Genomic DNA, 25,308 nt, shown 5'->3' on the forward strand with positions numbered 1-25,308 from the left:
TGAGATTAATATTATGCATATTTAACATTTTAAAAATTATTAGAATAATTGTATGTTCACATAATTTTTTCTGACCATGTACACATGAAACCAATCTAGATCCATCTTAACAAGCATTGATACTAACCAAATCTCTGAAGGTGTTGGGCATGGAATCCGCCCCACAATAGTTTTTGGGGCTCAAAGCCCAAGTTTTGGTCAAAAGATGTTGTAAAACTCCGCAAATTTCAGGCGCAGAGCGTGAAGAAAGGGTTAAGTCATAGGCTTGTCTACCCTAAACATTGTATTGTAAATTAGTGTAGATTCAGCCTACTCATGGTCTGCAGACGATGGGATCGTATAAATAGAGTGAGGCTCTAAGTTGTAAAAGTAGTCAGTAATAGAGAGAGTAGCGAGGGAATGGTTCGAGCTTAGAGTAGAGTTCTAATTTTCTTGGGTTGTAGTAGTAGGAAGAGGCTCTGCAGCTGAGTGCACAAAGGCCTAGTAGAGTTCGCAGTTGAGTGCGCGGACCCCTGCAGCTGAGTGCACAAGGTGGAGTCGAGTCTGTAAGTGGGACAAAAAGCTAATAAAGAGAAATTTATCCTAATTCTGTGTAATTACTGTGCATTGTCTTCTTTATGTATTGAGCGCACTGATATGATTGATGATTATGCTGTAATAACCATAAATATCACGCACACAGGTTGTGTAATCATTTAAATATCAAATAACTTGGGTATTATATAGGTCGCGCCTCGCGTAGAGCTGTGCGGGAGCCGCACCACAGGTCATGAAGAGATCGCAAGTGCGCAAAGTGACAGGTCAGATTGCAAACCTCCAGAAGCCCATCAAACATCCCAAGGGTGCGGAATCCTGGTTCTAGCACTCTCCCATACTACTTCAGGTGAGACCTCAGTCCGCGCTCCACAGACTGTTTCCGAAAGGGTCAGTAGTACTAGGATTTTCTTGGCTAAATCACCTCCGAACCTGGGTCAGGCCCCACTAAGCCAACAAATGGTTTCCTTGCCGGGATCAGGATCTGCATAAAGGATGTCTGATGTCGTGCCATTGTAACCCTATGAAGAAAGAAATTAACGAATGGTTGGACAAGAAGATTCACAAGTTCGTAGTGCAGGAAAACAGAAATCCGCGAGTATCTAAGGAGAATTGGTGGGATCACTACTTGTACATTGAAATCCACGAAATTTTCCTTGCATCTTTTCCATATGAGTTGTATGAGTGGATTACAAAGTTAACGGATAGTCAGGGAAGGTGTAGGCTCGACAAACCAATAGTGTGGACTCCAGAACTAGTGTGCAGACTAGAAGCCTCGAAAGAGAGGATAGCACAAGTTGTGGACCACTGGCTTGACCGAATAATAGGAGGATTTAACACTGAGTTCGCAGTAGACACTACCATTAGCTACAGTGAGGAAGAGCGATGCTTTCTCAAGGGACTGTGAGGTAAGTATATTATATCTTTGAACACTTGGATTAAGATGCTATTGTGTGAAAAGTGGGTTATGTGAATAAATTAATGTTTGGGAATACGCGGAGCGGAAAGATGTACAGAAGTGAAAGTAGTGAAGAGTTAGAAAACAATCCCTTAGTTTCACCCTTGCGGGAGAGCGATGACGAGCTCGCGAAGGTTTCTCTGAGAAGCGTGGTCAGTTTTATAAGGCAGAAAATTTCGTGGTTACCACCTCCACCCACACCGCCACCCGCTTCAACCTCCTCACCTCCATCTCTACGCACTCCACCACCGCCACCTCCACAGTTCAGTATGGCGAGCGTGATCAAATTACCAGTATTCAAAGGAGTAGGGAATTAAGATATGGAGCAATTTTGCTTAATAGTAAGAGCAGTATGGGAAGCGCAGGGCGTCGTGAATGACAATATCAAAAAGGCTACACTGGTGAGCGCGCTGCAGGATCATGTATTGACATGGTATATCAAGCATTCTAATGACCACCTAAACATAGGAATTGCAAAGATCTAGAATGTGTTGAACATTAGTAGGCCAAAATCAAAGACGTAGTCAATCATCGGGTTTAAAGAGATTGTGATGCTTCCGGGTGAGACCCCCTGAGATCTGTACCAAAGGCTGAAGAGGACAAACCACGAAGCCAGTATGATGTTAATGGATGCATAGCATCGTGCATGGTTTTTGGCCTCACTTACACCACACTTAAAGACGGCCCTGTCACATCAAAAGCTTTCCACCCAAGCCGAAGCATTGGTGATGGCAATGAGGTTGCATGAGACCCCTATACAAGACCCTGGATTGGGAGTCCAACAGATCCATGTGCAACTACAGAATCTGTGTCTGGAAATGCATAGTTTGAAATAGGATAGGGCACCTCGGCTAGAGATACACGAGGAAGTATGGTGCATAAAATGCAAAGGCCAAGGCCATGAAAAACATCATTGTCCAGTGTTCGTGAACTACTTGGTAGGAGGACGACCAATGCCATTAAGACCAGAGGCATAGGCAGGTCCGAGCACGGCGTTTGTGTTATGGTGTGTGATCGGCCAGATAGGAGAAAAACATACCATGGATAATTGTCATCTATTGCAGAAGTATATGCAGACGTCCCAGTAGTTGTTTTATAATTTCTGCAGGTCAGTAGGCCATGACGAACACACCTGCCGAAGTTATAAACTAATGATGGATTAGATTCCTGCCTATAGGGTGTAGGCTGAAACACGAGCCCTCGACCCAAATGTAAGGATGGCATGGACTGGGTTTCAGGGATGCAGTTGGGGTCGAGGTTGAATGGGACCAGGAAGGGGTTGTGGTCAGATAATTTGCTACAATTGTGGAGGGCCAGGGCATTATGCCCACAATTGTATGAACCCGACTAGGATATCATGTTGGTACTGTAATCAGTTTGATTATGAGGCAGAAGATTTCCCTTTGTTGATAGTGAAGATGTGTGAAAAGGGGGTACTCCAGTCCCCTCTGATCTAGAATTTACAAATAATGAGGTCTAAACTGTGCGAAGAAGACCCAAATGTAAAGATGATGCTCAGGAGCAGTATGACAATGGGAGATGATAAAGGGAAGCAGCTAGAAGAAAGTGCGTGGGTTTGCAAGGCTCCTACAAAGGAACACGAATTTGATTTAGAACGCGTGAGGGAGACATTCATGGAAGCTAAGAAGAGCCTCACAGAGGCCTCCACTTCAGGTAGTAATTATCAACTAGAATCAGGAATGGATCCTTCCATGCTCACTACCTTTCTGGAGACATGCATGAAACTGTTGCGTGACAGCAAGGTAGTCAAAGGGCTACAGGAACCTATCACTAGGTGCATAGGGTTAGGAGAATTGCATGTGATCCAGAAACTGTGAAAGCATGCATTGCGCATAGGAAGGGAGATGAGGTTGACTGTGCAAATAGTCGAGTATGAAATGGATCAAGTAATCCACGATCTGGGCTCGGACGCGAAATGTAATATCAAAGAAAACATGGTAACACATGGGCAGGCCCATGCTACAATGGTCTCCTATTCATTTACAAATGGTGAACCAATAGAAGATTTTTCCCTTGGGACGATTGCAAGGGGTGACAGTTGATATTGAAGGCGCGAGTGCATAGGCGTTGAAGTGATAGAGATTGTCGATGACATTAATCCCTATCCCACACTACTAGGAATAAATTGGGCTATCGATATGAGCAGAGTCATAAATCTGAATAAGCACAAACTTACCTTTGAGAAAAAGAAACTACGCGTAGTAGTATCACTGCACCCAGCCAAGGGAACGCAATACACTGAACCGGTGCATGATGATGTAGTGATGAAAATCTCGACTGTATCTATAAAATAACTACACAAGGAGAGGACTGGGTGAATCCTACCTCATATGGAAGAATTTCGTGGGAGTGTGAAAGCTCTTGCACTTTTGTTTCAGATGAAGAAGTAGAGTGATGGAAGAATTGACTGCATGAAGTAACAACGCTAAAATGCAACATGATGATCAAGTCATTGCGTTGCATAAAAACAAACGCAATGGAGCTGCCAACACATGATGGATTGTCAATAGTGGATGAATTTTTGAGCAAATTCAAAAGTGCAGTACCAGAGCAACAGCAATTCGATGCGCTGAAGTGGGCACTATGCGCAACACCCACATGATGGTGGGGTATGCATCAAGGAATTTTTGAAGACTGGCATGGATGCAGAAGGATGATGCGCCTACATTTTGGAAAACCCCAACCTCTAACAAAATCCAATTAGCCGGGGTGGAATAGCTTGCACGCCCACCTTTCCCAAAGGGTACGGGCATATACAACACAATTCGCATAAGTGCACAAGCTAGAGAATCAGAAGAGACTGCAGTAGCAGGAAGGGCTACACACATTACCAATTCTCCATGATGAGGCATTCGATAGGGTGCGCAGAGTACTGAACAAGGTTTAGGAGATGAAACGAACTGATTAGGACCAGCATGTGCCAGTGGTTTGATGGGCTTATAGGACCATGTGAAAAAACCTGAGCATGGAAATGATTCCAAACATGCGAAACAAAGTAGAACCTAATATTTCTAAAGGGAATACCAAAATAAATGCACACATAATAGCTCTCGCAATTATGATAGTGCGTGAAGCCCAGGACAAAGGAATCACATAGCTACACGAGGATGACCATTTAAGGATTCGGAAAGCCATTAAACAAGGGAACCTTAGACTTTGTGAACTCAAATAAGGTCAGGTACGTTTGAAGGAGAAAAGTATTTTGAAGGAGGCTGAGATCAAAAGACGGGAAAACGAGGTCACACAAGCATGTCTCGTCGATAAACCAAGGATGACAAGGCAGGATATAGATGGTCATACCATTGCATTGGAAGAAGGTTGCCGAGAGCTTATGATTTTGTTACCATGGTTGAAACCACACCTTACCAAACTCAGTAATAATGAAAGCGCACCACATAAGATAAAGCACACGGCGCTAGCTGTCGCGAGGGCAAGTGATGAGTGTCCACGCGCTATGCAGGAAGGCGAGTTGTAGTCTCACACAGGTGGTGCGACCACCTGAATAGCCGTAGGGTACACACTCTCAATGCTCCAAAGACTTGAAAGAGAGTACAGGACTCTAAAAGAGTCTATTTTGGAACTGCACGGTAAGGGAGGTGCATGTAGAATCAACATGGTACGAGGTTCACTCCCGCACACGGGGGACTGCGTTGCCATGTAGGTAGGCTAGGAAGTAACCGTTGACATCACTATTCATGATGAGATGTGTAATTTAAGGAAAAAGGGAGCAGGTAGCGGGAAATTAAGACATGAATTAAGAGCTAGATTTGGGATGATCTGCCACCAAGAATTCATTAACGACTTAGAAGTGGGGGGAATGACCGAATTCAAATTCAAAATATGCTATAAAACTCCAAGAATTATCCATGAGACAGCACTTAGTTGTTTGAGATTTGAGCAGTTGCAGAGTATTGAGCGTCGAGCAACATTACCATATTTGAATACGCGACAGAACATATCCCATGCAAACATGATGACTCCTACCAAGCCAGGTGTGAAATTTTCCAAAGATACCACTGAGGAACCTGGAGATGCGGTAGTTGCACCAGAATTTTTGAAATCACCACAGATGCCACGGTCGAAGAGAGATACATATACTATGGGACCAGTCAGTGTGTCCCCAAGAAACCCACAGTTCGATAAGATATCAATGGAAGAAAAAAGCAAGGTTGTCACCATTGAATCAACCAAAGAGGAGGAGGACTTATAGGTTCTAAATGATCAAATAGAGGAGTAAGAAGATGTGGAGGGGGGAGTCCCACCAATTACTTCCATAAAGAAGTTACCCACGTACATCCCTCTATGGAAAGGAAAATCTAGGGTGGCCAAAGACCTGGAGGCCACGAAGAGTGCGTTCCAGACCCCTCTCCTCCCCAACGAAGTTACTTTTGAAGGTCCACCCCTAAGTCGGGTGTCTACCCTGAAATTTGATGATAGAGACCTTGTGGAGGGTGAGAAGTTCTTGCACCTAGCGATGGAGAGCTTGATGAAACAAAAGTTGGAGGGGCTAGTAATAACCTTGGAGCCGCGAAAATGGCTGCGGGGTGTGGAGAAGGCCAGGTTACTTCATCTATGATGAATTCCCGGCTTTCACCGCACACCCATCACCATTTTTGTCATCAAGCAGCTGTTGTGCCTAGTGCATGATGGGTATACATGGCTAGAGGAGCCTATTCCCATCATGGTGGAGCTTATTCACCAGATTTCTCGACTTCCCTATAAGGGAAACATCCCCGCGATGATGGTAGGTAAAAGCAGTGATTTGACTCTCGCAAAAGCCATGAAAACTAAATACAAGCTGGAAAAGAATAAGCATGACTATGCAATTGTGAGTATCAAGTACAAAGGCATGTGTGTAGCTACCCAGCTCCTACCCAACAAATTAATGCGAAAGTTTCGCATCGATGAAGTACTAACGCTAGTGGTTGTGTTGGCCGAACAATGCGCAGAGGAGGTCTAGTTCAACTGGGCTAAGTTCCTCTGTGAGGAATTTTTTATGAACTGCAAGGAGGCCCAAGAGCAGGGTAAAACCTTCCAATACGCATGGTTGCACTGATCCATTTTTTTGGTAGTGGACAAACTACTAGAAGGTAGCCAGCTCCCGCATATCGACCAGGACCTACCTGAGGCTGCAAAGTATGCTTCACTCTGGGCCACTAAGGATGTGAAGTGGATTCACGCAATCAAGATTTTTTGCATGTTGATGGAGGTTAGCATCTGAATGTGGATCAATAGAAGACCATGGTTGTCTCCCACAGTCCACTCTGCAGAGATTTGCAGAGTTTAAAGCGGACATGCACAACATTTATGTCCTCGCACGGAAGGTTGCAGTAAAGGAATGGATGAAGCTCCCATCCATTGCTACCGATGACGCCATCTTCACAGCATTGGAAACATGGCCTCCAGAGTGGTGCACCCCGGACCTGGTAGGAATGGGAAGGGCTGTAGCTCAAAAAAGGAAAAAATAGTTGGCCGAATAGAGGTGCCAGGAAAAAGGAGCAACAGAGGTAGTTGCACAGCAGAATACGACCAATCCAGCAGAAACAACCACAGTGCCAACTGAAGGGGATGAGGCGGGCCGTGAGATGTCCACAAGGCAAGGGGCTGAGGACAAAGACCTGGACGAAGAATGTGTGGACCCAGAAACCACCTCGCAATAGTTGAAGCAACCATGCATCCCTAAGAGACCTATCCCTAGAAGGAAGGTTAAGGCGTCGAAGACGTCCATCAACCCAATCACGGTTACAGAAAGTGATCCTTTCGACATCAGTGAAATGGTTCGCGATGTCACTAAGGATGTACTCCAAGAGGTGATGATGGAGTAGAACACTGTGTTGGGGGCGCTAAGAGCACAGGTACAAGAACTGCCAGTGCAACCCCCAGAGACAAGAACGATGGTCACATATGTCGTCAAAGGTACATTAGAGGTGGAACAAATGTTGCGCGCCTGAATGACCAACACTTTTGTACTTCACGAGGGCACGTTAACCATAGTGAACGAAGTTTACCGAGCTATGGTGGGCAGGATTAAGGGATTAGTCTTAAACATGGCTGCCTTTTCGCGAGAAACACTGTACCAGTTGCAGGATGGGGTCACAACCGAGCTCCGCACCAGAGAAGGCCACATGCTATAGGTATTGAGTGAAAAAAAGATCAATATGGAACAACTCAGTCAACAGTGTGATGAAATAGTTGTGCAAACTCAAGGACTGGAGCAGTCAGTAGACAATGCTTGTAGAAATGTCCCGGAAATAGCCATCCCGGCAGATCTACCAGTAGCAGAGCGGATCCGTTGATTGATGACTAGATTCCACGAGGAAAAGGAAGAAGCAACAAGGGTACAGTTGGACCTCAACCTTTAGATTACCGAACTACGGTTAAAGGTGTAGTTCTCTACGCCCCCAAAAGTTATGGAACAACGCACTGGTGCTATTCAAAAAAGGCTGGAGGAAATAGGGCAGGTAGTACAGTACTACACTACTATGTTGGAAGAATCCTTCGGGGTCGTCACTTAATTACAGGAGGACCCCAATATACATCACCTGGAAACGGAGGCACGGGAGCTTCAATTGCAGTATGACAGTGTGCACAGAATGGTGTAGAAAATTGTCCTGACCCAACGGCTTGCAAAGCTACAGCAAGCAAAGGCGTTGAAGGAATAGGTGGATGTTGTGTGGCAGGAAGAGGCAGTCCTTAAACCACACATCCAACCTTGGATTGATGAGGCCATCCTCATCACTGCAGACATCGAAGGAAATCTCATACAGATGAGGACGATGCATGCCTTAAGACAGGGAGTTGCCCATGACAGTGAGACTTCGGCAGAGAGAGGGGAGCAGATCCAGCAGATCGCAGATCAGTGCGCTGCGAACGTCCAGGAAGCGAAGGAACTGTTGGAGAGGCTCCTTGCCAAGATCACCACACCAACAGAGTGACTCCAGATGAGTCACAATGATTGTGTTGGGGGCCTGTTGGGCATGGAATCCCCCACACAATAGGTTTTGGGGCTCAAAGCCCAAGTTTTCGTCAAATATGTTGTAAACTCCTAGAATTGCTGGCACGCAGCGCGAACTAGGGGTTAAGTGATAGGGTTGTCTACCCTAAACATTGTATTGTAAATTACTGTAAAGTCGGCCTACCCATGATCCACGGACCATGCGATTGTATAAATAGAGGGAGGCTCTAAGTTGTAAAAGTAGTCAGTAATAGAGAGAGTAGCGAGGGAATGGTTTAGGATTAGAGCAGAGTTCTAAGTGTCTTGGGTTGTAGAAGTAGGAAGAGGCTCTACAGCTGAGTGCGTAGAGGCCTAGTAGAGTCTGCAACTGAGTGTGTGGACCCCTGCAGCTAAGTGCACAAGGCAGAGTCGAGTCTGTAAGTGGGACAGGAAGCTAATAAAGAGAAGTTTATCCTAATTTTGTGTGTTAACTTATTTATGTTTATATTCGTTTATGTCTTGCGCGCACTGATATGATTGAGGATTATGCTATAATAACCATAAATGTCACACACAAAAGTTGAGTAATCGTTAAATAGCAAGGAACTTGGGTATTATACAGGTCGCACCCCAAGTAGGGCTGAACGAAAGTCGCACTGTAGGTCACAAAGAAATCACAAGTGCACGCAACGATAGGTCAAACCGCGGACCTCCAGAAGCCCATCAGAGAACCCAAGGGTGCACAAGCCTAGCCTAGTTCCATTACACTCCCATACTATTTGGGGTGAGACCTCATTCCACGCTCCACGGACTGTTGCCGAAAGGGCCAGTGGTACTGGGATTTGCTTGGCTAAATCACCTCGAAACCTAGGTTAGGCTCCACTAAGCCAACAAAAGGTGCAAACCTTTCCTCTATTTTTTCACTCAAAAATAGGTTTTCACCTTGAGATATTTGATCCTTCTCAACTTTTGATAGATTCAAAGTTAAAATGGCTCTAGGCTACCAATAATAACAAATTGAAATAAAATTATAATTCATTTAATTTTTATGATTGTTTGTAATCTTGGCAATGTGAGATGTATCATGAAGTAAGTGTTTTGGCATTTATCATAGATTGATGCATATCCATTTAATATATATGTGTAACACACCCTCCCACTCCCTTGCGTGTTTCTTGGGATGTGTAAGGTCTTAAATCAAAATTAAACTAATCTTCAAGGCATACTATGAATATGGGATTAAAAAAAATATTTTTCTCCAACTTCCTTAAAACTCAAAATAAATGTTTTCATGATGTTCGACTTGTCGAGAGAATTTCAATGATATAATTTTAATTTAAATCCAACTTCTGGATTAGAGGTTATTCCCATTTTAAATTTTTCTCTTTAAACCTTTCGACATCCACAATATTTGGCACGTGGCAATATAAAATGGCATACATCAGTCTCCCACATATTCATAATTTAGTGTGGCTTCTACCACATCATCAGACCATAGCACCACCACACCAACATGCCATACCTTTGAGCATGTCCTTCTCAATACCTCACAATGGGACAACAAATTCTCCAACATATGTTCGAGACATTCTTGTTTAGTACTACTCATTAACTGCACATCACACCAATGTGCGAAGTTAGGGGTGAATGTAATTCTAAACTAATGTAGAGAGATAGCAATTTTAATGTCAATCACCAGAAAGTTTACTGTCATGTTTCTCAGTGCCAGGCATGCCCTATGGTGCCTCTTAGTGGCCACATAATGAATTCCACATCATTTGTATCCTTTCCTTTTGCTGACGTTGGGGTGATATCACCCTGTCATGTGGCATCCTTTAACAGTTCCAAGTGGCATCCCATGATTGAACTCTTTAGTTATGTAATTAAGATGATTTTACCTACAACATGTTACGCCAAAAATGCACCACATAAACAAGATATCCTCATCGCCATCTATGACGCATAGTCTTTCAAAGCTTATGTGGAACCTCCCACATGGGCATAGGTCGTGTGTCTCACTAGGTTGATTTTTTAATGTAAAACAAATATTCGATGTTATATCCAATATTCAAACTTTATTTCACTATGAAAGGCCCACCCCAAATAACATCATTAAATTCAAATATCCAACCCTCACCCACTAACGGTTTTAATCCTTTACATATTTACTTACAAAAAATTCTTAAAAACAAAAAATATACAATGTCAAGAACATAAGTATACATAAATCATTTTATCCTTGAACAAAAAGCTAGGAAAAACAGATTTTTTCATTATATTCATTTCAATATTACAATAAATTAAATACATGATAAAGAATGCATAAAACCCCAATCCATTAACAATGAATTAGAATATAACCATAGCTCCCTTGACAAATCTGCAAAATACCATGGGAAAAACCACCAAGCATAAAACTATGTGAAAAACTAAGGGTGGGTCTACTTAACCATCCTTGGATCTAGCCAAACCATCCTTGGGTTTGCGAAAAAAAAAATCAAGGCATTGCCATGAACTATCACCCTTGCTACACTTGGTGCAACATAACAACATGTGGGACTAGTCATGGAAGGAATATAAGACATACCCAAAATTCTCCCACTTGATATTTTATTATAGGGGGTTGCATGAGTACACAATCATCGATCCAATTCCACACTACGCATTGTTTCCCTACACCAAGAAAATTCAATGCTCATAGACATTTTCAATGCATTTGCAACATTCTTCAAAGTGTCCACCTTTACCAACAATGCCTTTATGTCTTCAACCATATCCTCCACCAAGTGATTTTGAACATCAATATGTTGTATCTTGGAATGATAAGTACAGTTCTCTACCAAGAAAATTAAAGTTTAGAAAACACAATATATCCTTATAACTCATTATACCAATCTCGTACCTAAATATAATTTCCATAACCAAATTGATTCCTTTCTTACATGAGTGATTGGGATGTATTCAACCTCTGTAGTTGATAGTGCCACTATAGATTTTCTCATTCTCATCTAGCTAATTCCTCCTCCAAATATTCTAAACACATACCCACTTGTAGACCTCATTTGATACAGATCTCTAGCCCAACCAGTATCAACAAAGCCACATATTTCCAACACTCTATGTAATCATGATCTTCGTTGATAGAACATCCATAATCATTAGTGCCATGTAGATACCCCCACCGCTTGAAACAACCAACCTTCCCTCTTCTTTAGTGGCTGTGAATTGGAGGAACCCTTAGGTGAGCAAACATAGATATTTGAAGATCCTACAGGGGAATAAGAAGAAGAAGAACCCATTCCTACTAACCCAATGGCTGAAAAAAGTAATTACAAAGGAAATAGAGAAAGAGTTGAGGGTACCTTCCCCATCAGGGAAACCAATAATAATATCAAAAAATGCATATATTCATAAGTTAAATGATAACCATGATGGCATCTAAAGCAAAATCATTTACTATTATCATGCAAAGAAATAAAAAATCTTCCTGAGATAGAGTTACTCCATGCAAATAGAACATAATTTGCATTACTAGTTAGGTAGCCCGCCATTATGGTTAAGGTAGTGAGCTTCCTAAACTTATAAACATATAAAGATGACAAAAACTCATGAGATAGCTGATCAATCATGAGTGATATAAAACTAGCCATTAGGATCATATTAGACAACCTACCAAATAATGGAAATATTGCATCCACATACTTAAAATTATTCATGCATCCTTATATGAATGGCATAGGATTGATCATCAATCATAACTAAAACAATGTATATTTTAATCTAACATGCACGATCGAAGAATACTTGTCCAAATCAATTGAAAAGATTAGCAACTAAATGATGGATTTCCACTCTCCTTCCAACCTTAGACTAGCTATGCTCCAATATTTCTTGTAGTTGACCACTCCTAATCCAAATCTAAATTCTGAGGATTTTTCTTTCTCCAGGAAATACTATATGAATCCTTCGTTCAATTATTGAAATTCATACAACACACATGGGGTTACACAAACAAGGCCTCAAAACATAGTCATAAGGGTAACTACAAGGATTCATAGAGCACATGACCGATATCTCAGTGCAACAACTCTAGGTTAAAATTCATTAATCATTGAAGCTCTACCGCTAATCAAATATTTTATACCTCCACCACTATGCATGTCACCTATCTTTAGTACGGAACACCTTTTCATAGTAGATAAAACTAGTGTATGCTATCAAGATGGGAATGAGGATGAGTCCTCAAAATTTCTTAAATAACCCATCTCTTTATACTCAACCCACATTATCTATCTCCATCTCTCCCTCTCCCTCTCTCAGCCAAGCGAATGTTTCCCCTGTCCTAACTCTACTTATTTTTTACTTTTCCTTTGGGTCCCTTCATATCCTTCTATGAATGTGCCCCTTGTTTTCCTTCACATCCTGACACGAAACATCCATTTCCAATCCCCTCCTTTCCTTGTTTTGGGTGGTGGTTTTCCACTACCTCCCTCTTTGGGTGAGTATGGGCACCCAACAAACCAGCAACATGTGTAACCCACTAACACACTACTAGTAATTACATCTCTTAATTCACCTAGTAGTGGTCATGGCTTAAAGAAAAACAGATGAGCAACAAGCTTATCTCATACCAAGGATCCATAAGTCTATTCAATATTTAGTTGTGTCAATTAAATAATAATAATTATATATGTTTTAGTCATATGTCCAGCTAGTAATGGTCCTTCATTGTTTGAATTACAATCACAAACAACATAATAATATGTAGGGGTAGAACAAAATGATGTTATATACCCCACACCCTTAAAGGAATACCATCCTCGATGTTCTCAAAAATAGTTAATATTAACAAAACTTGAGCTCTATCTCTATAGTTATTTAAATCAACAAAATTTACGATTTCCTTTAACTCAACAGCATTTCCTATTTCCTTAATGATCACTTCCAACCATGTCATTTACTATGCCTAGCGATTCTTTGGGGAACAAATTCAACCCACTACCTCCTATGATACATTTTATGTATGCTTAATGCAACATAATATGCGCTTGACCTTTTTGAAACCAACATTCTTTTGTTCCCTCTTCCTTGCAGTCAACTACCATCAAAGTTCAAACATCCCCTTATATGCTTCTCTAGTCCCTCGGGTGACCCATCCCTTGGGAAGTTTTTCTCATGTAGGAAGAGTCTTCATAGCGAAGGAATATCTTTGTCTTTCTTTAATTACACAATCATCTTATTCATGGAATCTCATATTGAAATAAATGCATATCATAGGTCTCCAACATCATTGTAATGACCTCGTTCTTTAGGTCTTCAACTTTATTATGTTGATGTTACACATTGTTATGCTATCATGCTATTTCTTTTTTTACTTTAGTAATAATCAACATGTATTTTTTTTGGATAGATCATTAGTTCACCTACACAATAAGCACATGATTAGTAGGATATTAATCATAAATATTTTAAATAAAAGTGAAATCACACTTTCATCCACAAATTCTTTATGAGTTTTAACAATAAATGTTTTAGTCAATTCAAATCATCACTCCAATAAACGAATTCTTCAAACATATAATTCATCCTTATCTCAATATAGCCTTCAACTAGCTTTACTAAGTGGTTTATCAACCAAATCAAGCACTCAATATCATATACACTCCATAGCTCCTTGTAATCTTCAATCACCTCCACCTTTAATTCCAACTTAGTGACTAGTTTTGCCACCAGGGAAAACACTTAATGGTGGATACACTACTCCATGCAGTCTGTTTTTATAGCTTCATCCTTAATTCCAACTCACTAAATAGTTTTTCGACCATGGAAATCACTTCATGGTGGATATACTAGTCCAAATAATGTTTTGTACAACTCCATCCTTAAGTCCATATCAATAAGTTGCTTCACTACTAGGGGAAGAACTCAATGGCAGAAATTTTTCTCCATACAATCGTTTTGTACAGGTCCCAATTAGCACCCCCCAATCACCTCCCAGTGAGTGTGGGTATTATCATTAAGGTAATCTTCTATGGATAAAAATAGTATTTACCACTACACCTCCATTATAATCACACTCACATATAATCACACCTCCAATAAAGCAAGTGTTATTGTTCATAAAGCATAGAAGTGGAAAGCTATCACTTTAATGGTGGTAATAGTTGAAATATATACACTAAATTTTTTCTCACCCCAAGCCAACACTTAGTGGTATATATGCCTTGTGATTTGACTAAGGACTCTAGTTAGTTGTTAGCATAATTTTTGATCCAATGTTCAACATCTCATTGTCATAAGCATTATGTAAACATAGGCACATAAATGTTATAAGGACATCAAAATAATAATATTTAAGAGCAAAATTGAATTTTTGACACTTATTTGATGGATATCTTACATAAAGGGGTATATTATTAGATAACCTTATCATGCTATCCTAAACATGACATTAACATAATCAACATAAATGTAAAAACATTAATCAATCATCCTTCCACTGGGATGATTCTCAACAACGACTTGTTATGTTATGCACTTGACCTGCGAGAATAACAAAATGCAAGAAATATGAAACAATATTGCCAGAAACAGGGAAATATCACATGAATTCAGACATGCTGCAAAGACATTTTATTACTAAAAATTAGATTACAATGTTCACTTTCCTATTCAACGACTGAACCTCCAACAGAGAAGAGCTCGATTACAATAAGACTCGATGATTCTTCCCTTACTATCTAAGACTATTTCTACATTAATGACATCCAAATCGATAACTAATAGTGGTCCCTTGAATAACATGGGTTAACCACTTTATTTATTAATTATGGCCCATTTATAACTAATTGTGGTCCCTTTTATTTAATGTGGGTCAACCACTTACAATTATTATTAATGTGGATAACCGCTTACAGGATTTATTCACTAAACTAACTAACTATGATTCTGACTAGGTCCCTTGGGATTATTACATAAATAAAGGACTTAGGGTTGCACCCTAACATGCCCTCCCCCATAAAAATAAGATTTAAACTCAAGGCTAAAGGTACAGAAACTATTGAAGAATAGTGGTTCATTCCCATGTCGCATCTTCTGAATAGCTGTCTTTCCACTTGATGAGGACTTCCTCGATCGTACAAATGCAAAGATGTATTTTGCGAGAATTAAGGACCAGTTCTCGTCGAAGGAAAAGTGAGCCTTCTGATTAGTCCCATTAATAAGTACATTTTGAAGATTACTATTCCATCCTCCAACATTAAAACTATCCTTCTCTTACATTAAATCACATTTTTTGTTAATTATTCTTAGTAAGAGGAGTAAAAGATGTTTGTCATTGTATGTGGCCTAATGTGGTTTAATTGCAGGAAAACGAACCATTTTTTAGGCTATTACTATGCAGGGGCTTGATGGAGACAACTAGAAGAGAATATGCGATGGTTTTACACCTCCTTAACTCCTTAAACTTGGCTTGGAATAACAATATCCTCTCTCACCAGTTTGCGTTCATTGGCAACCGAGTGACTCCTAGTCCAAGTGAAGATCAAGAGGGACAGGATCCGTCATTTTCAAGATCAAGGAGGGAACCAATCCTAGTTTTAAGGGAGTTGCTTCATCTTCCCTTTTGTATAAATAAACTATAAGAATAGCTCATTAGGATTCTAAATTTTTGTTCGGCTAGGTCCAACTATTGAGCTTCAAGCTTGAAATTGTTACTTTAAACTTTTATTTGATGTATCTTGTCTGCACTTTTTGATATTGAGAAGTTGGATTTTAAGTTATATTTTAGTTAGTTTTAGAGGGCTGATACCTATGGGTTAGGGCCAAACCTAGAGGCTTTGGTCCCTCTTGTTGATTCCAAGCAGTTCATAGTTTCTTACATTTCAGAATAAATTAATCTATAAAATCTTCTGGTTGTAGTATCTACATCACCTCTCTTGTGATAGAATGAGTGAAAGGATTCACAACCACAGTCCAAAAAGATTGTGTTTATGATTTCATGGAAATATATTAGTGATAGTTATCATATTTTACATTTATTTTTTGTAGCTTATAACCTAGTTTAATGATTAGGTCAATGTTATTGGATAAATTAGATGTTATTTAATTTCAACTCATCGTTTCCATCATAGGTTAGTTCATTTTTTTAATAATAAATGGATAATTGCATGTGATTTATTGTAGGGTTGGTTGATCTGCAGGGAAGGGTGCCTCTACCACTTCCATCTCGAGCTCCTTCACCTTCTCTTTCCACTTTTGAATTCTATCCCAAAAGACTACTTTATAAGTCTTTTTTCCTATTATACTAAGAGAATTCATCCTATTGCAAGGCAGGACTCTGAGAGGTATTGAGCTTGGCTAGGGGCTCAAGCCAACCTCCCTGCATTTGTTTCAAATGCCATCCACCTCTCCATACCATCAAGACTATATTTTCACCTTCAAAAATGACTTAGATGCCCTTTTGTAGCATTACATGCCTTCCTGTAGCATTACAGGCTTTCTTGTAGCAATACAAGCTGCATGTGGCAATCACCTATAGAAAACCTGTAACATCACTTTCCTTCATTAGTTTTTATCCCCACGACAACTTTGACTTATTGTAGATGAATGATGACCCCTAGATGTGATTTTATGATCAGGGGAAGCTCCTAGGCCACTCCAACCATTCCTTTTCTCCACTACAAAAACATAGCAGAGTTAATTTTTTCATCACGTGTATGATTAAAGTAGGTTAATGATTTACGAGGAAGTGTGAACTAGGTAGATGGTACATGCAACTTTTATTGATAGTTTGATGAATTATGTAAGACAAAATATTTTTCTTTCTGCAAGTAGATTTGGTAGTTTGATGGATTTTGCATGATAAAATATCTTTATTTCTACAAGTAGATTAGCCTTTGTCCTTTCACGAGTTCATTAGTTAGCATTTACAAGTTGAGTCAATCAAATTTCCACTTTCATAACTAGAAGTAATTTGCAATTATACCTTTATTAGCAAGCTTTCATTCTAATTCACTAGGAAGAATGGTCTCTGAGCACTTTTAATATAATGCCATAGATGATGGTTGCATGATTGGAATTGTATCTCTTGTACATATAACACTATCACCTCAAATTTTGTACGAACCTCAGGTTGATAATTTGAGTTGAGGATCCCTTGGGAGTTGAAACATTCTCGGTGCAATATTAGGGCTCACCACTTTTTTTCTATTGTTGTTGATGAGGTGTCTAAGTACATGTTGTTCTGTTGGAAATAATACTAATAGGGGGGCGAATCAATGTTATTCAAGTCAATAATATTTTTCTTTTTGCATACTCAAATTCATATATACTACTTCAATGAAGGTAACCCACGTGTACATGCAACTGTGTTTAAGGAAAATAACGTATATCAAGAAAACTTATGATTTAGTTAATTCATCATATGTTGATCTTCTAATCAGTGCATTATTACCTTATTAACCATATAAATAGTAACTAGGTGCAGTAAAAAAAGAACAGACCATCATACATAATAAACACACATGAACACCATGATATCAGGTGGAAACCCAATGCAGGACAAAATCCACCTGTTGTTGTCTTCTTTTTAATATAAGAAAACATGTTTACAATTTTGTACTGGCACAGAGTCGTACCAGTATGCAGGCACCCACCTGCAGAAGGCTACTACCTTCTCTCATTCTCCAGCTACTACTAGAAGGGAGCTACAACCCCATGGCTCTTGTACTAGCTGATCTGTTTACTAGTACGTAGACGTCAGCCTACTGAAGGCTCCAATCTTCACTCATTTTCTAGCCACCACTGGAAGGGAGCTCCAACCCCCTAGCTCTTGTACTAGCCGATATGTTTACCAGTACGTAGGCACTGGTATATAGAAGGCTACGACCTTATCTCTTCCTCTAGGGACCATGTTTCATAAATTTTCATCCTGGATACTCCTGGAACAAAACACCATAAATCTGAAGGCCACGTTTCATCCAATTTTCATACTGGACCCATCAACAACATTGAAGCTTAAAATCAATCACCACTACAATAAAACTATTACATTAACCATTCATTAAATACTCAATCATCAATCTATGAATCACCCACTACTGAATCACTAAAGACCTGTCACCAGAACACAAAGTAGAATCAGAACTCTATAACAACCACTAGAACCATCTGCAAATTCAGATATTATATTTCATAATGTATATGCTACATTGATGAGCCAAACCAGCGTGTATATGCGCTTTTACCAAAGAGAACCCACGTATAGATCTGTAAATATTTACTCATAACTTTGAAACTATACCAGACATCAGTCATACCCAAATCATAACATTTATAGAATAACATATGCATCAGTAATTCAGATCTAGTCTATCCATGATCAAACCACATAATGATAATACATTCCAAGCCTTAAGATCCCAATCCATCATCCATCATCATCCACATAGGTGCATCCTTCGTTTAGATCAAGCAAAGTATCACAAACCCATAACCTACATATTGGATCTCACACTTCATCAAATATTCAATACTTGCACCACTTGCAAACCTTGGACTAATGATCTTCTCCTCCTTATATAGTTTTAGGCCTTTCTCAATACCATGGACCAAAACCACTTAGGACCAGTACCTTGGACCAAATACCTGGGGTCAATACCTCGGACCAGATACCTTGGACCAATACCATGGATCAAAATACCATGGACCAAATACCTTGGACCAAAACTTAGTTTTCCAAGATATACGCGCTTTTCATTCTGTGAAAATGTGTGTGTACATTATATGCACCTTTTGGTCTATTAAGCCGCGTGTATATGCTCCTTTTTCAAGGTGAACCCGTGTCTACCTCTCTTTCTTCATCCTCCATAGTCTGATCTGTAATTCTTTTCTACTGCGCGAACTGTCATCTGAGTGAGTTGCCGTTAAGGACAACACCTGTATCATAATTCCAGCATGTTCTACTTAAGCATTGTTTTATATTATGCATATAGCTTTTGAAAAAGTGAAAATGAATGTCAAAAATATTTCTTTCATGCCTCATAGGAGTAGGGAAAATCAGGGGAACTTCTTACCAAAAACCCCCACACCCTCAAAAATTCAACCTTCAATCTTCTTCGGTGACTATGAACTTCCCTCTCCGACTACAAGGGAGTTAGAAGACCCTCTAAGTAAGCAACCTGAAATTTTTTAAGAACCTTTTTTGGGAGAAGAAGAACTCGCTTCACCTACCCAAATAATGGCTAAAAACTATGACAATGATGTTTTCCCTATCAGAGAGACTAATGGAGATGCTAGAATGAATAACATAAGCCCTACTGCCCTTCCACACTCCCATCGCTTAATATTTGAGGATCTTGACACCTTCATGTTTGAATTTTTTGTTCTCTGTAGGACCAATGACTATGTCTGTGATGAGTAGAAGCTGAAGTTATTCCCCTCTACACTTAAAGATGAAACCTTGTGCTGGTTTAAGGGCCTTCCTCGGGGTAGCATCACTACTTGGGTAAGTATAGGGACTGTTGTAGGTCCAAAGAAACCAAATAAGAAATATTTGTGATGACTCCTAGACCTAATGAATCCCTAGAAGACAAGGAGGAGAGATTTGAACTTAGTTATAGGAGGCCCAACCATATCCTTGATCCTAAGTCACTCAAGCTAGTTCTTCTCTGAGGGATTAGGGAGGATATGTTGGAGACCCTCAACATGTTTTTTGGAGGAGATATCTATCATGTATCCAATGATGAGATCAAAACTGTGTTCAAGAATCACTCTAGGGCTGCTAGGAAAAAGGGTAGGGCTACTCAAGGCTTGGTCAATTCCTCTCCCTCCATAACATCCATTAGGAATGAGATATGTAACATGTTTGAGGATTTCAAGACTAAAATGTTGTATACTTTTTCATTGAAAATGGATACCATGTAAATAAAAATAAAATGGGAGGAAGTAGAAAGGGCACTAGCCATTTTCTTCTGTAGATTCATGAAAAGGCATCCTAGGAATGAGTGCCCATTGAATGTCATAGAGGTCTTCCTATTCCATGAAGAAAATAATGCAACAAAAAAATACCCTTCTTTGCCAGGATTAAAAGTTTTATATCAAGGGGCAGAAGAGGGGTCAAAGGAAATTTGTTTCATTAATCAAAGAAGAACTCAAGGACCTCAGCGATATCAACAAGGCATGCAAGGTGAACACTATTGTTATTATAATACAAATTAGAATGCACCCTTTTAGCCTTGGTACTCTTCCACTCAACCGTCCTAGTCCACACCTCCTTCTTGGTCTTATGTTCCTCCATATCCTCCTCAACCCGTTAGCCATCTTTTTCAACCATATCCACCTCAATATTCTCAATGAGGTAACCCATCACAATGGTGGAGGCATCAAGCTGACTAGTCTCCTACTATGCTACCTCCACCCCAACCACAACCACATCTCACTCGTCCTACTCCACCCAATCAACCTCAAATGCTTTCTCAACCAAATCTGAACCTGAAAAACAAGCAATAACAATAGGTCTACAATGGAGATACATCTTATCCTCCTTATCCTGTGGAGATCTAGGAGATACAACTTTGGTCTGGGAGGGTGCTTCCATATAACCACCCACCTTCCCCACCTAAAGAGCTTGAAGAATAGAAGGAAGAGACTCTTCCTCAAGTCAATCCACCTCCTTTCCCTAAGAGGTTGATCCACCCTAAGCAACAGACCCCATAAGAGTTTGAACTTCTAGGAGAATTGAGGAATTTGTGTGTTAAGATACCCCTTCTCCAGGTTATTAAAGATGTTCCCATGTATAAGAATCTCATCAAGGAGAAATGTTTCAAAAATCCAAGGAGAAGAAAAATATACACCCCACCATAAATGTTGTTAGGAAATTATCTGATTTGATGCTTGGGAGGGTGATGTTCCCGAAATATCTAGACCCTATAAGCCTTGTAGTAGATGGGAACATTGATGGTCTTATAGTCCCTAATAGCATGATTCATCTTGGGGATGCAATCAATTTGATGAATTAGGAAACCATTCTAAAGCTAAATCTCCAAGGAGATTTGAGGAAGATAGCCACTTTGTTGTACCTTGCAGAAAAATCCATAGTAGCTCTTGAGGGAGTCGCTAAAGATGTTATGGTATCCTTTGACTCTTGGGAGTATCCTACTGATTTCTTGGTTCTCTAGGTCTAGACCAAGATTAATTTCTATCCTCTCATCTTGGGAAGGCCATGGTTAGCCACTAATGATGCTTACATTAGTTGTAGGGATGGAAACATGACCATTAAGTTGGTATTATATTCTCCCGCTCGACCTTCTATTGAGCATGAATTACCCTTGGGGTTAGAAGAGGATGAATAACATGAATTGTATCACACCACCCCCCACCCAATATTCACTTTGGATATTATTAAAGGAGGGGGGAAACCTAATTAAGATGATCTCATTGACCATATCCTTTAGAATCAACCTCCAACTCCCACACCAATTGATGAGTTGATGAAAGAATATGGGAGTAATCCTTGGGGTTACTTATGCCCTATCGACCCAAGTCTAGACCATGTCAATATTGTATATTTTTCCCTATCCATAACCTTAAATATCAACCCTTATCTCTTGGCCAAAGAGGAAAACAATTGTGCAAAGTGTTGATGAAACACCTGGATGCTTTTTCTTGGGACTATAAGTAAATTAAAGGTGTGCATCCCTCAGCTTGTAGTCAACATATTTACATCAAGGATAGATGCAAGGCTATGTGCCAACTACAAGTAATGATGAACCCAACTATTAAGGACATTGTGAAAGAAGAACTGCAAAAAATATTGGATGTAAGGTTCGTATACCCCATTTCAGATAGTGACTGGGGTTTACCTCTTCTATTAGTTCCTATGAAGAATGGAAATTAGAGAATCTATGTGGATTATGGGAACTCAACAAGGCTACAAAGAAGGACAATTTTCCCTTGCCCTCATTGACAAAGTCCTAGATGGCCTTGTAGGGAATAAATTCTTCTCGTTCCTAAATGGATTCAATGGATACAAATAAATCCAAATCAGCCCCAAAGACCAAGATAAGACCACATTCACATGTGCTTGGGGTACCTTTTCTTATAGAGTTCTTCCATTTGGTTTGTGCAATTCCCTTGATACTTCCAAGAGGTTAGTTTCGAGTATTTTTGTTGAATTGTTTCATGACTCTTTTGAAATATACATGGATGATTTCACTCCTTATGGATGTGACTACAATGAATCTCTCTCCATTATGTGCAATGTTTTGAAGAATTGTACTGAGATGAATCTCTCTCTAAGCTCTAAGAAATGTGAGTTATCAATTATTGAGGGGACTATCCTTGCCCATTCCATATCCAAGGAAGGGATACAGGTAGACCTAAACAAAATTACCATCATCAAAAGGGTCCCTACCCTTCATAAGCAAAGAGATTCCAGGAGCTTCTTGGGACAAGCTGAGTATTATAAGAAATTCATAAAAGACTATATTAAAGTGGTTTCATGTTTATTTTGTTTACTGGCCCAAGATTTATATTTCTATTGGACCAACAGTGGTTAAGAGGGCCTTGAAGTGTTGAAATAAATTTTACCACTACACCCATCCTAAGGGGTCCTAACTAGGCATTGCATTTCCATATCCATACTGATCCATCTGATAAAGATGTTGGGGTGGGGGGGTTCGGGGACAAGTATAGGATAAGTTTCCTTATGTTATTTACTTCATTAGTTGGAATTTGTGTAAATTTGAGTTGAACTACACTGTCACTGAAAAAGAGTTAAACAAATTTAGAAACTATATCACTAGGTACCAATTTTTTGTTCATACTGATTATGCAACCATTAAATATTTGGTTAACAATCCTAGTGTTAATGCTAGGATAATTAGGTGGTTTTTATTGTTACAACAATTTCATTTTACTATTATTGACAAACTAGGGAAAGAAAATGTTGTTGAATTTTTTTTGTCTAGGTTAACATTATGTGTAGGTGATGAAGAGGTGGTGGATGATCAACTCCCAGATGAGCACATCCTTTCCATCTCAGTGGCTTCACACTGCTTTTCTAGCATAGAAAACTACTTGGTTATTGGGAGGTTCCCCCCAATCTATCATCTAGGGAGAAAAGAAAGATTGTAAGGAAAAGCTCTAATTTCACTTGGATTGCCATAAATAATTTTGGATTAGGACTAGATAAAACTTTGAGATGTATAAGACAAGATGAATTCATAGACATCCTCTTAGCATGTCATGATGGACGTTGTGGAGGTCATTCTTTTGTAAAAAGGACAACCTTTAAAGTTTTATAGACTGGTTACTATTGGACCACTTTACATCAATAGGCAAAGAGATATACCATTAGATATGATCAGTGCCAAAGGATGGGAAAACCCACACCTCGCAATCAAATTCCCTTACAACCTCAAGTGTTCTTAGAGACATTTGGCACATGGGGCATGGATATTATTGGGCCAATTGATCCACCTTCAGGACATAAAAAGTACATCATTGTGTGCACTAATTACTTAACTAAGTGGGCTTAGACAAAGGCAGTCAATGCAACAACTAAGAAGAAAGTGGCAATTTTTTTAAGAGAAAACATCTTCTACACGTTTGGGTATCCAAGCAAGGTAGTCACTAATCAAGGAGTACAATTCGCATCCAATTTCCTTGAAGATCTCATGTGGCAGCACCATATCAAGCACAAGACATCCACTAGCTATCACCCTCAAGAAAATGGGAAAGTAGAGGTAAAGAATAGAGCATTAGAGAGCATCCTCACCAAGGTTGCTAGAAACAATGGGAAAAATTGCATAGAGAGACTGGTATAGGCCACTTGGGCCTATGAGTCCACTTGGAAAACCACCATTGCATTCAACTGGTATGATTTGGTTTATTGGAAGAAATTTATGCTTTCTATTGAGTTTGAATATAACACTTTCAGAATGGCACCTCAGTTGTACCTAGATGTCACCACAACACAACAAGAAAAGTTGCTCCAATTGAATAGCTTAGATCAGTTTAGAGTGCAAGTTCTCTTACACACTAAAGTCATACAACTACAAATCAAGGTTTTGAATGACAGCCATGTCAAGGAAAATAGTTTTCAAAAAGGAGATTGGGCCCTTATATATGATTCTAGGATCAAATATTTTAAATGGAAACTAATGACGAGATGGTTGGGTCCATACTTAGTAGAGAAGTGTCATGAAAATGGATCTGTCCATATTAGAACCATTGATGAGGAAGGAATTACATTAGCTATAAATGGTTATAGGTTGAAGCTATATAGAAGACATTTGTCTAAGAAATAATTTATTAGTTCAGTCAACGAAGAGTTAAATGTGATTGGGAGTTTCATAGCTTCATGTACAAAACATTCCTAGAAATGTGAAAAAAAATATAAAAAATAAAAAGGCCTAGATGAAAACCTCTATGAGGCATCTAAGCAACCCAGGAGAAAAAAATTAGAAATAATAAATATTCCTAGGTGAAAGCCTCCGTTAAGGCATGCAGATTGAAAACCTCCTCTGAGGCATCTTGTGTGTCTCAAGAAAAGGAGAAAAACAAATAAAAATAAGAACATAAGAGAATGAGAACAAGGAAGAAACTTATATCATGTTTTCTAACCTTTCTTTTGTTTTGCAGAATTGTACAGAGTGGAATATTTCATGGCTACAACCCAAGACCTACAATCTACCATTCATTCCTCCATTCATACACCTCATATCCGTTCTCTCCCTTCATATTGTTATCTCTCTCCACCATCCCATCATCAAGAAATCCAAATTTCACCTCCTCTATGTGATGCTAGAGGAAGGACCTGTATTGCTATAAGAGGGTCCTGTAATACTATAGGAGGATC

The sequence above is a fragment of the Pinus tabuliformis genome, chromosome X (assembly GCF_031772625.1).
Source record: "Pinus tabuliformis cultivar Carrire ecotype Pingquan chromosome X, CPIR1, whole genome shotgun sequence".
Taxonomy (NCBI): domain Eukaryota; kingdom Viridiplantae; phylum Streptophyta; class Pinopsida; order Pinales; family Pinaceae; genus Pinus; species Pinus tabuliformis.